This window comes from Engraulis encrasicolus, chromosome 4 (genome assembly GCF_034702125.1).
Source record: "Engraulis encrasicolus isolate BLACKSEA-1 chromosome 4, IST_EnEncr_1.0, whole genome shotgun sequence".
NCBI lineage: Eukaryota > Metazoa > Chordata > Actinopteri > Clupeiformes > Engraulidae > Engraulis > Engraulis encrasicolus.
Genome location: NC_085860.1, coordinates 5,036,652 through 5,054,006, shown reverse-complemented (window position 1 = coordinate 5,054,006; position 17,355 = coordinate 5,036,652).

The window sequence follows — 17,355 nt, the reverse complement described above, 5'->3', positions numbered from 1 at the left end:
ACTGGGGCTGCGTCGGAAGATGACAGGTCAGGATGAGTGACTTCTGTGACAAGTTCATCCCAGTCAGAGAAGAACTTACTTTATTACTAAAACATGGTGGACTGTTCCTATAAAGAACTGTGCAAGGAAATCTACAGTAGTTCCACATACAGGGCCGGCCTTTCCAACATCCGCATGTTGGACATCTGGAATCGGCAGGTCCGGGTCACTGAGTTGATGTAGTTGGAGCATGACAGCTCGTCGTCAATCATGACGCCAAAGTTTGTGGTGACTTTGTTTGGGGTCACAATGGTGGAGCCAATCTTGAGGTTGATGTTGAGACAGAGTGACTCTGGCACACACACACACACACACACACACACACACACACACACACACACACACACACACACACACACACACACACACACACACACACAGTATAAGTAATAATGTGGAAGACGGTAAGTGTATGCTCTATGTGAAGTTTCTGAACTACTGTGTGTGTGTGTGTGTGTGTGTGTGTGTGTGTGTGTGTGTGTGTGTGTGTGTGTGTGTGTGTGTGTGTGTGTGTGTGTGTGTGTGTGTGTGTGTGTGTGTGTGCCTAATGTGTATAGTCACGTCATTGCTGGCTGATTGTGTTTTGGTTACTTCATTAACACAGTTTTGGCCGTGTTTCCTCATTAGTATGTAGGCAAGTACACATGGAAGTGTGAATGTGGTTGGTGAATGGTTTCTAGTTTTAAGCTGTGTTGGTCTTTATAAAGTACACAGATGTGTGTGCATGTGTGTGTGTGTGAGCAGGGCCGGCCCAAGGTATTAGTGAACTATGCGATGACTTAGGGCCCCCACTGCACCAAGGGGCCCCTGTGAGCAGCAAAGTTCCAGAAAGAAATTAACTCTCCACCATGTCCCTAGTCATAGGCTATTTCTTTATCCGGTACCACTTACTGCCAGAATGGAAACAGGCTGGTTGTGTGGTGGCGTAGGGATGTCTTCTTGGCTTGATGTGGGCCCCATATAGCAATTGAACGTTGTTGGAATGCCACAGCCTGTCTGCATATTGTGGCAAGGAGATGAGGCATTTCTGAAAGCAAAAGGGGGTCCACTAGAACTAAGAAGCAATAGGAAGGTGTAGGTCTACCCAATAAAGTGGCCAGTGAGTGTATATCAGGTCATTTTTCATGTACCACGTTTAATTGTAAAAACCCTACAATAAACACAGAATATAACAAAGAGTAATTGTTTTGAAGCAAAACTAAGATATTCCTTTGCGATAAATGGCTTTCTGTTTGAGACGTTTTGCTCCAAGAAGTGCAGTGCACGATCTACAGACAGCCTACCTGTGTCCTTAGCTCCTACCCCTCACTTGTAAATGAAGTTTATGGAGCATCTGATGGAGGGCCTGGATTAAATTTTGCTTAGGGCCCCATAAAGGCTTTGGCCGGCCCTGTGTGTGTGTGTGTGTGTGTGTGTGTGTGTGTGTGTGTGTGTGTGTGTGTGTGTGTGTGTGTGTGTGTGTGTGTGTGTGTGTGTGTGTGTGTGTGTGAGCGAGAGAGAGAGAGAGAGAGATGGGAGTAATGCAGCTCAGTATCACCAGTGTTCTCTTCATTTGTCTCCATTGTCTGTTGTCAGCTGTGTTGCTTCCTCCATGTGTCATTGTGTCAGCCATGAGCAGCCTGTGTCTTCATCTTCCTGAGGTGTCACGGCCTGATGGGGAACATTATTAAGGGCACACAGAAATACGCTTATATGGTCACACATATACACATGGAGCCACACAAACACGTACACACACTACACATCCACACACTCTCTCTCTCTCTCTCTCTCTCTCTCTCTCTCAACCCCCCCCACCCCCCCCCCATTAACACACACCTTCGGCTCGGCTCCTGTGTCAGTCTTCCAAGAGTTTGTGTACCCCATCTCTGTCTCCTTCTCTCCCTGTCCCCTGTGTATTCCTCTCCTCTCTCCCCATCCCCATCCCTGTCCCCTGTGTCTTCCTTTCTGTCCTCTCATGTCTCACAACCTGCCCGCTCCTAAAAAATAACAGAAATGAGGTCCTTGAAAGCCTCAGGGGTGTCCACAGCTCTGCCTGTTCCCCACAAGACCATGAATAACCAGCACAATAACAGTAATAACAATACTGCACTTGCTTTATTGTATTGCTGTATTTATTTATTATTAAAATTTTAAAGATTTTGTTTCCTTGTCGTTTTTTTTCCCATCTCATGTGTTTGTATGATATAAAGAAAGCATAATATAACAAAAATAAACAATTAAAAAAAGAAACAAAGAGATACAGAGAAACTTGGTCTTTGTCCACTGCTTTTTAAAGGTGCCTTCGCTCTGTGACCAGTGTGTTTTGTGCTTTTCTGTGTGTCTCCTCTGGATTCTGTCTTCATATATTTCCTCCTCAGAGCAGAGGGACTTGAAGGACAGATGGGGGCTGAGAGGGCTCAGGGTGCGGCGAAGTGGAGTTGATTTTAGCTGAAGTGGCTTCTTTTTTGCTGATTTAAAGGGATTGTCTGAACTCAGAGGGGATGCCCTCCTCTGCAGAGGTGCATCTTGCCACCAGGCAAGGCAGGCAGCCGCTTGGGGCCCCCAAGACCCTAGATAGTGAATAACAGTCCATACTGCACTACAGTGGTGGTGATTTTGGTTCAAATGTTCATTCTTTTGCATTTTCGCTTGGGGCCCCACCTGACCCTAGAATCGCCTCTGCTCCTCTGATGCAATTAGGACTCAGGAGGAGGAGAAGAAGAGGGGATGAGGAGAGAGGGATGGGTGGAGGAGCGCAGAGTGGGGGTGGTATTTAATGGGAAGTGTTGTGGCCTGGAGAGCGTTCAGTGCTGTGCAGTCGGCTGTCCCCCATCGGCTCTACTGACTCTACACCATTTGTTTCCGTTTCGATTCAGTCACACAGGCCAATTTACCTCCACTACTCAATCTCATGAGGTCTCACATCACCTAGCTCCCTTCCTTTTCTTCTTCTTCATTTCTCCTCTTTTTTCTGTTCCTTCCAAAACCACTTCTCCAGACTCTTTAATTTTAAAGTTGTGTAAAATAAAAGTCGAAGTACTGTTACAAATGTAATCACAACACCAACAGTATGATTTTATGCAGTGTGATGTGATACTAAACTACTGGTGTTGAAATGATGTCCGTAACAGTACTTCTACTTCTACTTTATACAACTCTGTTTAATGAGGCATCTATTCTGTTACTGTTTCAAACCTCATGCAAATACTCTCCTCTAATGCCCCCCTTCTCCTTTTCCACACTCTTTTCCTGTTTCCTGTCTTTCCTTTCCTCTTCTCTCTTCCTTCTCTTTCCATCTACGTTCTGCCTGCCCATCATCCAAATCCTCTCTTTCAAATGTTTAGTCTTGACTCTTCATTTTGAAATGTGAATCAACATTTTAAGTAAGCCTATATTTGACTGACTTAAAAGCCTCTTCCAAATCTGAATCAAAGCCTCTTCCAAATCTGAATCTTCTCCTCTCCCTCTCTTCTCCCCCCCTCTCATCACGTCTCCACTTTCTGCTATCCACTTCTAATCTTCCTCTCCCTCCTTTCTTCTCTCATTTACTCTTTTCTTCTGCGCTGGAAGATGTGTGTGGTTGCGGCCCGCTGTCCTGTGCAGTAAGTATGGCAAGGTGGACTAAAGCACTGACTCTCCACTCCTCTCATTGACTCCTTTTCCCTCCTACATTCCTCTCCCTTTCTCCATGATCTCCTATTCCATTCCCTTCCATTCTCCTCTCCCCTTTTCCACTGAGTTGGAGTAGTTGTGGTCCCCTCTCCTGTGGAGTACAGTGGGTTGGATTAGAGCTCCTCCACTCAGCTCTGGGACAGGAGCCAGCATCCCTCTCACTTCCTGTCACTTCCACAATCTGTCTGTTGTGGAACGGCAGGACAAATTTGTGGGTGAGAGACAGGACATTTGTGTTAGGAGTAATATCCATGCGATCAACATAATGTTTTGGTAGATCTGGGCATTTTTAGGTGAAACTCCCCCTGGTGATAGCGATGTCGCCATTCAATAAATCGTTATCTAGCCCTGGCGGCAGGCTAGCCTGAAAATGTCAAGCAAATCAATCAGTGTAACAACTAGTCTTCTTTTCAACCTCTAAAATGACTCACCAATAGTGACAAAACAGTATAATGACAGTTAAAAGAGGGCCTGGGTCATTAAAAACAAGACATTTGTTAACTTTGAAAATATATAGGCCTATGAAAGTGGCTGACTAAATAGGGGGAAATGGGCCCTGGTCCAGGCAAGCTAGCTGCTAGCCAGACCTGTTGTCAAATAAGATGCTATGTTGACAAAAAATATTATACATTAACCGCAATCCACATTATAACGCAAATTACATTTTTCGCTGTTTCCCCAAATAATCAATACAAATGACAGTCTCATAATTTTCAAGTCACCAGCCATTAGAGTACAATTAAAGCGCTTTTGAATGAACCTTCCAATGATAACGGTATTTTTTAAAGGGACATTGTGCAGGAAATGGTCAAAAAAGGTACTGCAACTATGCTGCTCATTGAAACTGTGTCGCTTATTGCCAAATTTGACCTTTTCATGATAGTTTATTAAGTAATAAACTAATATTTTCTAGTATGGCCCAAGTACAGTCATTTTTGCAGCTAAAAATGGCCATTTTTGGAAATTAAAAAAAAAAGAAGATCCCCTTTTCATGTATGAAAAAAACATTTTTTCCAGTCATAATGAATACTTAGAATTTGATGCTGGTGGTAAGTATTCATGAAAAAGGTAACATTAGTGAATGGGCAGCATGAATTCTGGAAATAAACAACTAAAAATCTCACACAGTGTCCCTTTAAAATAATAAAAAACTTTAAATGCTCTGTTCCACATTATTACGCAAAAAAGTTTTGTAGTGTTGTAATCCAAATTTCTTTCTTTTTTCCCATTTACATCAAAACAGTTGGAATTTGGTACCTTCTGCATTACATTTCAATGTTCAATACTTGGTGATAAGCTCTGACACTTGATGCTTTGCTCTCAGCTGTTTTTGTTTGTTTGGTCTGGTGACCCACACTTCACTCTTCAATATACCTGTAGATTTCCATGCCTCATTTTCAATGGGGCTTTATGTCTGGTGAGTTAGAATGTCATCAGCTCCAAAGCACCTAAACGTGGCATGGAAATCTACGGGTGTATTGTAAGTGTGGGTCACCAGACCAAACAAAAAACAAACAGCTGAGAGCAAAGCATCAAGGATATCTGGGCTTCCATAACTCCCATGCAATGCCATGCCATTGACTTCAATGTTAAATGCAGCATTCCAGCGGTCAGAGCCCCGGTTTACTACCCCAGAAGGTCCGAGTCCCAGCTGGGCAACTCTACTCCCCTTCGCTACACCAAGTATTGAACATTGAAATGTAATTTAGAAGGCACCAAATGCCAACTGTTTTTGATGTCAATAGGAAAAAAAGACATACATTTGCATTACAACACTACAAAACTGTTTTGCATAATAATTTGGAACAGGGCATTTTAGGCATTTTAAGTTTTTTATTATTTAAAAAAAACCCTATATCATTGGAAGGTTCATTCAAAAACGTTTTAATTATACTCTAATGACTGATGGCTTGAAAATTATGACGTCTGTCATTTCTATTGATTATTTGGGAAAAAGGCAAAAAATGTCATTTGCGTAATAATGTGGAATGCGGTGTATTATACAACTATTTAACAAGCCCCAAATTGCTCAAAATTTTGCTGGTTGATCAAGGAGGGTCTTGGGGTTGAGAACTAATTTTGGTGCCTGTGGTCAAACGCATTCATTCCTATGGAGGCATGTAGATTCACTTAAAAAGGGGTGTGTATGTTCTGAAAGCTCATTAACATATAACTGTGACATTGCACCGAACTCATGGATAGCCTCCATACATTTTGGGAAAATGGTGTGTGTGTGTGTGTGTGTGTGTGTGTGTGTGTGTGTGTGTGTGTGTGTGTGTGTGTGTGTGTGTGTGTGTGTGTGTGTGTGTGTGTGTGTGTGTGTGTGTGTGTGTGTGTGTGTGTGTGTGTGTGTGTGTAGGGGTAGGGTCCAAACTATCCTTGAAAGTATGGCTGAAGATTAAGCAAACGTGTGATCATTAACCTATGTGCTGCTATATGTAACTGTCAGGTGTCATATGTGGTTTTGTGTTTGAATGTGTTGCTTTATTATGTTTTGGTGTGGTATGTTACTGTTATATGACTGCTTTTAGTGTGTAACATTTGTAAGGACACGCATTGTCCATGTTTTAATGTATGTGATTATTTGATAGTTTCCTGCCCAGGGACCACGGATGCAAATTAGCTTTGTAGCTAACTCTGGTACTGGAGTTGTCCTGTACATGGCCCCTGTCAAATAAACCAATAAACTAAACTAAGGGACAGACCAACCAGTTGCATTATCAGGTGCATTATCAGCCTGCAGCGTTTCACAATATCGCGCCCCACGCGTATGTGTGTGTGTGTGTGTCCGTCCTTTTGGTTATTTTTCTTTTTTTTTTCTTGTGTACGGTGTGTCAAAGGTCGAAATGAGAGAGAGAAGAAGTAGAGGAGCAGACAGGAGAAGAGGAGAGATACAAGTACATTCTGCCTCTCTCGCCCCTCCCTCCATTCCCCATGCGAGTAAGATAACTCTACCGGGTCTGTGTGCTGCGCCTCTGAGACAGAGAGGGCTCCAGTCAAGCAGGTAATGTTAATTCTCCACCTGTTTCATCACTGGAGTGGATGTTATCCACACGCATTGCCTTCACTAACTCACACGCACGCACACGCACACATACGCGCACGCCCACACGCCCACACGCCCATGCGCGCACACACACACTCACACACACTCACACACTCACACACACACACACACACACACACACACACACACACACACACACACACACACACACACACACACACACACACACACACACACACACACACACCACTACTACCATGACTGTATCAACACTATGGATTCAGTGGAGAAACATAGGCTACAAGTGTGCTATAGCTCATCTGGTCTCAGCTCCTCTCCTCCAGAGCTTCTCAGGAATATATCAACCACCTCAGCATATCTTTCTTTCTTTCTTTTTATTTTGTCTCCATTTGAAGAGTTCAGATGCAAAAACCCCTAACTCCATTTCTGAAGACCTGCACTTCTATATTTTTAGAGAACCCCGTTGTTGGTTTGGTTTACATTCTTGTACTTGATAATACATATAAATAGTTATATTACATAAATACAATTTAAATTTTTTTACAATTTTGATAGCTTTGTATTAAATAAAAATGAATTAAGATTATTTTCTGAAAAGGCACTTAGGGGGTTTTGCATCTGAACTCTTCATTTCAACATTCCTTTCCCCCCTTTTTTCACTTCACCTGCTTAATGTATCTGGTGCTCTCCATGTCCATGCACTTGACTGCATGCTTCAGTGGAACCAATTTCTGGGAAAACACGAGCAAACAGGATCAGAGTGCAAAAGCAAAACAGAGATGAAGCTGACGCAAACTGACACACAGTGTGACGACCAAGAAATGTCAAAGGAGGGGGGGGGGGGACCGACCGTGACAACTCGAAACGAAACTCTTAGCCGTTGTCAAAAGTATTTGTCCAACAAATTGGTTTTCTACAACCTCTACCCGCTTAAGCGAACCTGAGGCGAAAAAGATGGCACGCAATACAGCCTCAACCAATGGGCTAAAAACCTGGTCACTGACACTTGTTATCTATAAGTGGGGTTGGCAGCGTGTGGCAGAGGCACATGAGACTGAAGTGAGAATTCTGGTGCTATCTGCTGGCTGGCAGAAAGAGACCAATCTGTGGTGGAGAGGGGATGGGTGGATGGAGAGAGAGAGGGGATGAAGCAGGAGAGAGAAGGGTGGAGGAGAGCGGAGAAGGAGAGGGATGAAGTCAGAGAGTGGAGATATAGAGGGGGTGGAGAGGGATGGAGAAAGAGGAACAGAAAGATGGCGGGAATTTTGTGGGCTCAATAAAAGCCTCTGTGGAGAAGGCAGGTTCTTACTGTTTGTGACACCATGTTGAGAGGCTTGCAGATATATATGACCAAGTACACATAATGATGGGGCCTTTGACAGTAGTCAGTGGGTATTTCTCAAAGTGAAGTGTCCTAGCCTTGATAGGACGAGTAAGGGCCATTTGCGCTCTGTGTATTATTACAATTATTAATTACACCTAAAAGTAGTTATTCGATACTCCTTGATGAAATCCGCAGAAAGTGGGCGATACTCACACCAGTAAGTCTTGGACACTTCACTTTGAAAAATACCTAGAGTGTGCATGCTCTGTCTGTTCTGTTCTCCTTTCTCTTCTATACCTAGGGCTGGGCGATATGGGAAAAAAACTATATCACGATATGGATTACTTTATATCACGATAACGATATATATCACGATATATCACAATTACATACGTTTTTCGCTTTATTTACTCTTTATTTTTTCATGTCGCAAAACAACCTTTCTTTGAAATGGATCTTTTTCTTCTTATTTTTACAGTTACATGAACTTATAGTGTGTATAGTGGCAACATGAAATGTAATTAAATGATATTCAGTTGTATAAAATTGATAAAATTACTATCACGATATAAACGATATAGGAGAAAGGTCACGATATACACTTTTATATCACGATAACGATATATATCGTCATATTGCCCAGCCCTATCTATACCTTGTACTCTCTCTTCCCTCGCTCCTGCACTTCCTGCTTTGCAGGCAGGCTTTACAATGTACAATGATGCAGAAGTCAAAATTCTGTTTCTTTCATCCTTGCAACTCATTGAACCCCTGACACAATGTATAGAAATGTACCCTCATGGGAGTTCAATCACTCCCTGTTTAGAACAAAAGATAAGTGAGAGCATTGGAGGAAGAAATTGCTGCACCAGCCACAGACAGACGGGAGAAAAAAGACTGGCAGGTCAAAACGTGAAAAAGAGAAGGGGGAGGGGTGAAAAGGATGCACAGGATAGTGTGAGCACAAGAGACAGTACATTCTTTGCAACTCATTTCGAGGCTGGCTTGATGTCCAAAGGTTTGGGTACCCTTTAAAAAATGGTTATGGATTTAAAGCCTTCCAGTTGCAGCACAAGCTTGTTTTAATGGCTTTGTAAGCCTTCAGTAACAAAGATGTAGGCTGTGTCATAAAATGTTATTTATCATAATAGCAGACTACACTTGTCCAATGAAATTAATTGTTCTATTAAATCTGTGGCGCACATCCTGTTATGGATCTGCCTGGCTAGCATACTGTAGGTACTCTGAACCATGTTAAAACTGAGGGCCTTGCTATTCTTTTTTCAAATATCAGCAGATTTTTCAAAATAATGTTCAAGAGTCAATTAGAAAGTTAAATCTGTGCCGAGATTACAGTTTCCAACAGGACAACTATTGTTTAGCACTGATGAAAAGGATTTCATGCAAAAGAATAAGTACAATATCTTGAAATGGGCATACCAATCTTGATATGTCAATGTCACTGAAAATATATGAACTGATTTGTAAGAACTAATTTGAATCAGTCTGTCTTTGCCCTACCGTGGCTCAAACTGAAGGGCACGGCAGTGTTACGCCTCGGACCCGATTTTCAATTCCCGACCTGAGGTCTTTTCCTGATCCTCCCCCATTTATCAATCCCAATCGTTTGCTGTCACACTCTTCACTAAGGGCGGAATTCTCCTGTCTCCACTTCAGTTGGTTTTATGCACACACCTTTTATGCGCGCTCATCTTGCGCATATTCTCCCCTTTGGAACGTCACCACACCCCTCGCGTTTAACTCAGAAAAACAGCGCGTAGCCCAACATAGACGTGATATATGCTAAATGGGGGGATGAGTCTCCGCCAAGTTCATCAGTTGTGGCTACAACTATGGAGCATGGATTTTCAGATCGACCATGTGAAAACCTCGGCAGTCCATTGAGATCCAACACTGAACTTTAACTTTGAATTTAAAACCATGTGCCAAAAGTCCTCGTGCAAAAGCATATGCACGAGATCCAATACATCACAAAAGTGGAGAAGTTGCAATAAAAAGCATTTACTCAACGTGGCTACAACATAATAAAAATGGTGAATATTGTTTTGAATAGCCCTAAATTGGATGGCTGTCCAGACTGTATTGTATTTGGTCGGACGTGCCTTCCTTGTCCACTTGCGCATGGTGCAACGAGGTTGATGTTTTGGTTGCAGTCCGTGGGCACAAAATGATATGATCCTCATAGTAATGAATTAATTGTTTGCATTTGTTTGTAAGTTCACTGATATGAGAACATGTTCTGGGGCCACAGGTAATGTGAAATTGTGTAGTTTAGAAATAGGACTACTGAGAATTGAATTTCGATTTGGACTCACGCTGACGGTACAGAACATCAACAAAGCATACCGTGTAAAACAGGGGTCCCCAAACTAGGGCCCGGGGGCCGGATGCGGCCTGCCATTTGCCCTTTGACCGGCCCTCCACCTCTCTGCACCTCACCATTTGAACTGGCCCAAAGAAGCAATCCTCACTGAAAAAAATAATGATAAAATATACTTTTTAAATATTTTATTTTTTTATCAACAGGCCTTCCTACAGTTTAATAAAAGTTTGGGGACCCCTGGTGTAAAATGTTCAAAATGTGAGCCAAAGCGGACACCAAATGCAATATTACATTTAGCCTCTTAGTGGCACTTGACCTTACTACAGCCCTTTGATGTGCGTAAAGGGAAACGCACGGGAGAATACACTTAGGATTCATTTACATGCAAAACTCCCTGATTTTGGCATGGCCCCACCCAAAGTGCGCAACTGGTAAAATCCTGCGTAAACCCGCTTAATCAGACTTGAGTAAGCGCGGAGGCCTTGTTGCGCGCTTTTTTTGACTTCCGCGGGGGGGAGAATGCAGCCCTAAATGTCCGAATAAGGGTGAGAACTATCCCCCCACCCCACCCCCCCCAAAAAAAAGATTCAGGCTGTCTACACAAGGCAGATAAATAAAATTGGCTACAATTTAGTAGCTCCCAAATGGTGCCCAAAAAAGGTGCCCAAATGTATATGAACATTTTTGTTAAAATCAGAATAAAATTGTTTCTATTGCACCTATTCAAATAATTTCACTGAAATGTTTTTATTTCTCTATGGTTTCATTTTTTTTAAACAAAGTTGCTGCTTCAAAAACTCAACAGAAGATAAATCAAAGTTCCGAAACATAGTATGTTATAGTATGTGTATGTTTGCTTGAAAACTTCAACAGAGGTTAAATCAAATTTTCTTCATTACCTTTCTGAATCTGCACCCGAAACCAGTCATTGGATGTGCGTGAGATTCCATTGGGATACTTATAAACCAAATTGTCCAAATTGTTTCCCAAACGTACCACTGTATATGCAGGGGCATGTGATCTGGGTTATTGGACATATTAAACCAGTTAGAATTAAGCCGATTAGAATTGGCCTGTATGCCATTCAAAATATGTTCAGGAAGTTACTTAAATTGCACAAAATTAACCATAAAAAGATTCCACCAACTCTCTTTTCTTGTTGCTGTCGCTGTTAGGCCAGTCACCCACAAGAGTGTGGCATGGCGGCAGCGAGAAAACGGCGGTCTTTCAGCCAAGTATCTGACCAACAGCGTTCGGCGTGTGCGGCCAATCCTGTTCAAAATCCCCCCACAGCCAATGATAGTTTGCTACTTTGCCATTCAATTCAACAGGACACCGCCGGCCACCACTGTCAAAATTCCGCACGAGTTCTATTTTTCAAATGCAGCTCGTCACAGAGCCGTCTCCCGCGCCGCTACCTCCGTGTTGGTGTGGAAAGACAGATCTGTTTCCATGAATTTTCGCCATCGCTGGTAAAAAATTGCTCCCGTCCCGCCCGCTTCCCCATTTTGGTGTGAAATAGGCCTACAGTGTCGTTTAGGGCTCTTACCCAAAATAAGCTGTTCTGCACCATAATGGAGCAATCGCCTGTAAAGTGGTTTGCACCAGAGGTGTAAAAACTGCGCTGTCAGAGTAAAAGTCCTGGTTGGGTTTTCCTTCCGTCTTCATTCTCATTACAGGTAATTTCACAAATTAGCTCAAGGGATTGTGTTAATTTGCTTTTCCGTAGGAGAAGGCTCTGTCAATGGACAACTCCGGAGAGCCTCCTAATTGCATTCCCCAGTGATGTCATGCGACATAATCATTCGGGTTAATCACAGAGAAGGGTGGGATGTACTGTTCCATACTTGGAGCATTGGAACAGTAGAAAGACCCAAATATGAGCAGGATATCCCTTTAAATATACCACAATAATGATGATACTATACATTGAGTAGAAGATAGTGATAAATGAAAGTAAACACTGGAAAAAAATAAAATACATTTTTTGCAGGTAACTTACGTACTGTGTTTTTGAGCTGTATGTTGTAAGGCTTTTTGAGTAGGCCTACCACTATTATTAAGTTATATCAACTAACTTCATATGGGTACAGCTAAAAACAACCTTCACCATTTTTACTATGTTGAAGCCACAATGTTAAGTAAATGGTTTTCATTGCAACTCCTCCACTTTTGTGGTTTATTGGAACTCGTGCATATGTGCATGTAGCCTATTCAACTTTCTGAACTGATGCCCAACATACAAAACCACCACCTACTGAGGTAGGCTACAGGTTGTCCTATCTGTTTTTGTAAGGCAGAAAATATTTCCTGAACAGCTAAACGTAAAAAGGTAGGCCTACATATCAGAACATGTCTTTGGCATTTGGCAGATCCCCTTTTTCATGTAAGTGTAATTTTCCCAGTCATAATGAAAACTTGATGGTAGTGAAAAAGGTAGCATTTGTGAATGGGCAGCATGAATTCTGGAAATAAACCACTAAATATATCAGAGTACACAGTGCACTACACTTTTGAAAAACACAACCCTGTTTCCATCTTTTTTTGCTGGTACCGGTAAAAATCACCTCAGTCCCACCAGCAGCATAATGGCTGGTGTGAAAATTCCCTTAGGTTTAGAAATTGTTTTGAGCGTAATTTTAGCATGTGCCGTCCAACTAATGGGATGTCTTCTCTTTGTTAAAGACCTGTACGTACTCAGTGGTCAATTGTTGGACTAATAGGTTATCAGATCAATGACATGGAACAAAAACACAACCCCATTCTGTCAGACACGCCCGCCAAACTCATGCAATCGGCAGGTGCAGGGAGTAATTGAATCATGTCATGCCGGCCCTTAGTGCTCAAGTGAGCAGGTAGTGATTGGTTGAATGGGATTGGCTGATTGGTTGATTAATTAATTGATTGATTGAATGAATGGAAGCAGGTCTTTGTCTTGAAGCTCCAGAAAGGCTGTTATCAGTTGATGAAAATGTTCATGAAAATGCCATTGAATGATTGAAAACATATGCTCATGACCTGTTTTACAACATAAAATCTTTACCAAAGAAAATAGATTGGAAAAGAATGCTTGCTCGCTGTAAAATGCATTGGCACAGTCTGTTTTTGAGTCAGAAACTTTTTATGATGACTATTGGGTGACCCCCTCACAAATATGTATTTGGATTCTTTTGACAAAGGCTGCCTGCCGCCTACTTTAAACCTTGCCCACATCTCCATTTGAAGAAAGGAAAGCCCCCGGACCAATGTGGGTTTTACAGACCTATTAGTTTAATATCAGTGGACAGTAAGATACTTTCCAAACTCCTGGCCAAACGACTGGAGAATCTGCTCCCAGTACTTATAAATTCCGATCAGAATTCTCAGAGTGGGACAAAATGATTTCCAGATTTATTTGGCAAGGCAAAAAACCAAGAGTGAGGTACAAAACCTTGCAACTGGGAAAGAAAAATGGAGGGTTGTCTTTGCCAAACTTGAAACTCTATTTCCTCTCCTCTCAGATAAAAGTTCTTTTAACTCTGTGTAATCAACATTACACTGCTAGATGGAAGGACATAGAATACTCACTGATAAAGAACCCACCCATAGACACTGTACTTGGAAATTCAGACTTTAAAAAATTCATTAATACAATCCAAAATCCATGGATAAAATTTCAACTTAAAATGTGGAATTCTGTAAAAAAGGATTATCAGTTACAGGATAAACTCAAGATACTTAGATGGTGTGCTTTTGACCCACATTTTAAACCAAACAAACTAGATAACAGATTCAAGGTATGGATAACCCACGGTATAACAACATTCTATTCTATAATGGAGAAAGGGACTTTGAAGGATTTCCAAACACTGCGAGAAAAATATGGCCTAGGAAGGCAGGACTTCTACAGATATCTACAATTACGCCATTACTTTGACCAAGACATGAAGAAACATATAGATACTGAAGATACAATAATCAAGGTAGTTCTGTCAGGAGCTTATTCCTCTCTGAATAAAGGTCTTATATCAAAACTATACCAAGCATTTATGACCAAACAAGTTCACTCTTCAGAATATGTTAAGAATAAATGGGAAGTAGAAAGCAGTCAAGTCATATCAGAAGAAGAATGGTCCAGCTGTTGTGAATTCCAATGGAAATGTACTAATTCTTATACCTGGAGAGAATTTAGTTGGAAATGTCTGGTCAGATTCTTTATCACCCCAAAGCAGAAAGCACATATCTCAGCGGGGAGTGCTGATTGCTGGAGACTGTGTGGAAGTCAGGGGGCCAATCATTGGCATATATTTTGGGATTGTCCTGTAATCACACAGTTCTGGTCAGAGATACACAAGCTGATGGAAAACATATTTGATTTAACTATACCTTTCAATTTAACATTTTTGTGCTAGGAGATACTTCTTTTCACACTAACAGAGAAGTACACTTAAACAAATATTTATTTGGTATTTTGATATCTGCTGGTAGGAAAACTGTTACAAGGCACTGGTTGCAACCAGATACACCCACTATAGAAGAATGGACTGATATAGTAAATGATTTATATTTGATGGAGAAAATTACCTTTTCACACAGACAGCAAGTTTGTGAAACTATGGGCAGAATGGGAAATTCAAAGATGAACACTACTTGCCTGATTCCTTAACATTTTGTGTATGCTTACATATGTAAATGCCTGATCTCTGTGGTGTATTTTTTATAAAAAAAATTTATTATTATTTTCTTTTCTTTTTTCTTTTGTTTTGCTTGTTGATTTGTCTTTGTCTTGATGTTGTTCGTTCTCTTATTGTTCAATAAAAAAAGAATTAAAAAAAAAAAATTCAGATCAGACTGGTTTTATTCGTGGACGTCACTCTCTCAGTAATGTAAGAAGGTTATTGAATATTGTTCAGTACACATCTCAGAGGAAGATGAAAGCTCTGGCCATCTCACTTGATGCAGAGAAAGCCTTTGACAGGGTGGAAATGGGTTATTTATTTGATATAGTGCCGAGATTTGGGTTGGAAGGGGATTTTCTTAAATGGACCTGAACAATATACCACTCTCCTACTGCTGCTGTCATAACCAATGGTCTACGGTAGGCACCCTTTTCAGTGGCTAGAGGCGTGCGCCAAGGTTGCCCACTTAGCCCACTGCTTTTTTGCTTTAGCTTTAGAGCCTTTAGCAGAACTTATAAAGGTGCCATGTTGATGTGAAGGGAATAGAGCTGGAGTCCAGGGAGCATAAAATTGCCTTATATGCTGACGACATCCTTTTGTTTGTAACATCTTCTGAAACGTCCATCCCTGCTATTATGAATATATTAAACGAATTCAGCACTATCTCAGGATATAAGATTAATTATGATAAGTCCGAAGCCATGCCACTTGGAACTCTGACTAATGCAGATGTTTTGGATGATTTTCCTTTTAGATGGTCAGTTTCTGGTTTCAAATATTTAGGTGTTACGGTTGGCCCAAATTTGAAGGAACTGTGGAGACTTAACTTTGCCCCAGTTTGTACAGCTATCAAGAGAGATCTCGAACGATGGCATAACTAGCCTTTATCCATGTTTGGACGAGTTAGTCTTGTGAAAATGAACGTCCTTCCCCGCCTGTTATATCCTACATACCCTATTATACCCTACAGATGCTTCCTATATATCTTACAAAGAAAGCCAACAAGGACCTTCAAAGGGCCATATCAAGGTTCATTTGGGAAGGCAAAAAGCCAAGACAAAGGTTTAAACTGTTGCAACTCCCCACACACATGGGTGGTCTGTCTGTGCCCAATCTTATTTTCTAAAACTGGGCCTGCCATGCCCAACATCTCTGGGTTTGGCTACACACATACAAAGCCCAACTCCATAGAAGTTGGGACGCAAGGTTAATTGTGAATAATAACAACATACTGCCATTTTCAAAAAGTCTGGGTCTGACATTAGTTGGAGAACGGTACAAAGAAAATATATCAGCCATCAAAACTGACCAAAATTATTGTTTTGGGGGATATTCATGAATATATAAATCCAACGCGTCTCAAAAGAGTTGGGACGGGGACAATAAAAGGCAGCAAATGTCGAGTAAGACTAAAAACAAAACAAAGGACTACACTTAACAGTTAATAGCATTAACCGATGAGATGATTTTATATAAAAACAGTGTTGATTCTTATCTTGGACATGATTTCAACAGCTTAAATGGTACGTGTATTCCTTGTCATGTTTGCAATGTTTTCCTTTCTGTAGTGCTTACACTGTGGAAGGTCTTGACCAAAAGCCAGCCATTTTATGTCCTGCTGGTCCTTATGTTGGAGTTAAACTGTTAAAACATAGTAGAGAATTCAATTTGTCCTTACTATGTGGCAGTAATCGAGGATCTCCCTTCAAAATATAAAGCACGAGTGGCTTTTCATGCTGTTTCATGCTAAAACCCATTTATTTCATTCAGTACTGTATTCAATTCTACAGGTGAGTTAGAACAGCTTAACCAATGTACTACTGCATCCCCATGCCATTATGGAGACTGACTTTTGAAGCACTAACACAAGTTGCATGGTCAATTTTCACTGTAGTACAGGATGTGCAAGACTATTATTTTCAAAAAGAATTGACTTCTGCAACTTCTGCTGACTTCTGTAAACAAATTACAATTTCCCATGTCTTCTGGGTCTATTTCAAGTGAGCTCGGGTGGATAGGGGAATGTTAAACCACTCTATCATTTGCACACATGAAGCGTCCTTAATATAGTCAAGTTTTAACTAGCTGTAATTCTCGGAGTGCTAGAGTGAGACTACAGCCAATATATATTTCATGATGTTATGAACCTATACAATGATTTTAATGACAAAAATATGTCTAATATACACTCAATTACGATAAATCAAGGGAATTCAAAACTTTATGTAATAACTATGGTAATTGTTCTCTCTGCATCTTTAATTCTGAGTGACTCAGCCTCTCTGTGATTGTCTTATACCGGGACACT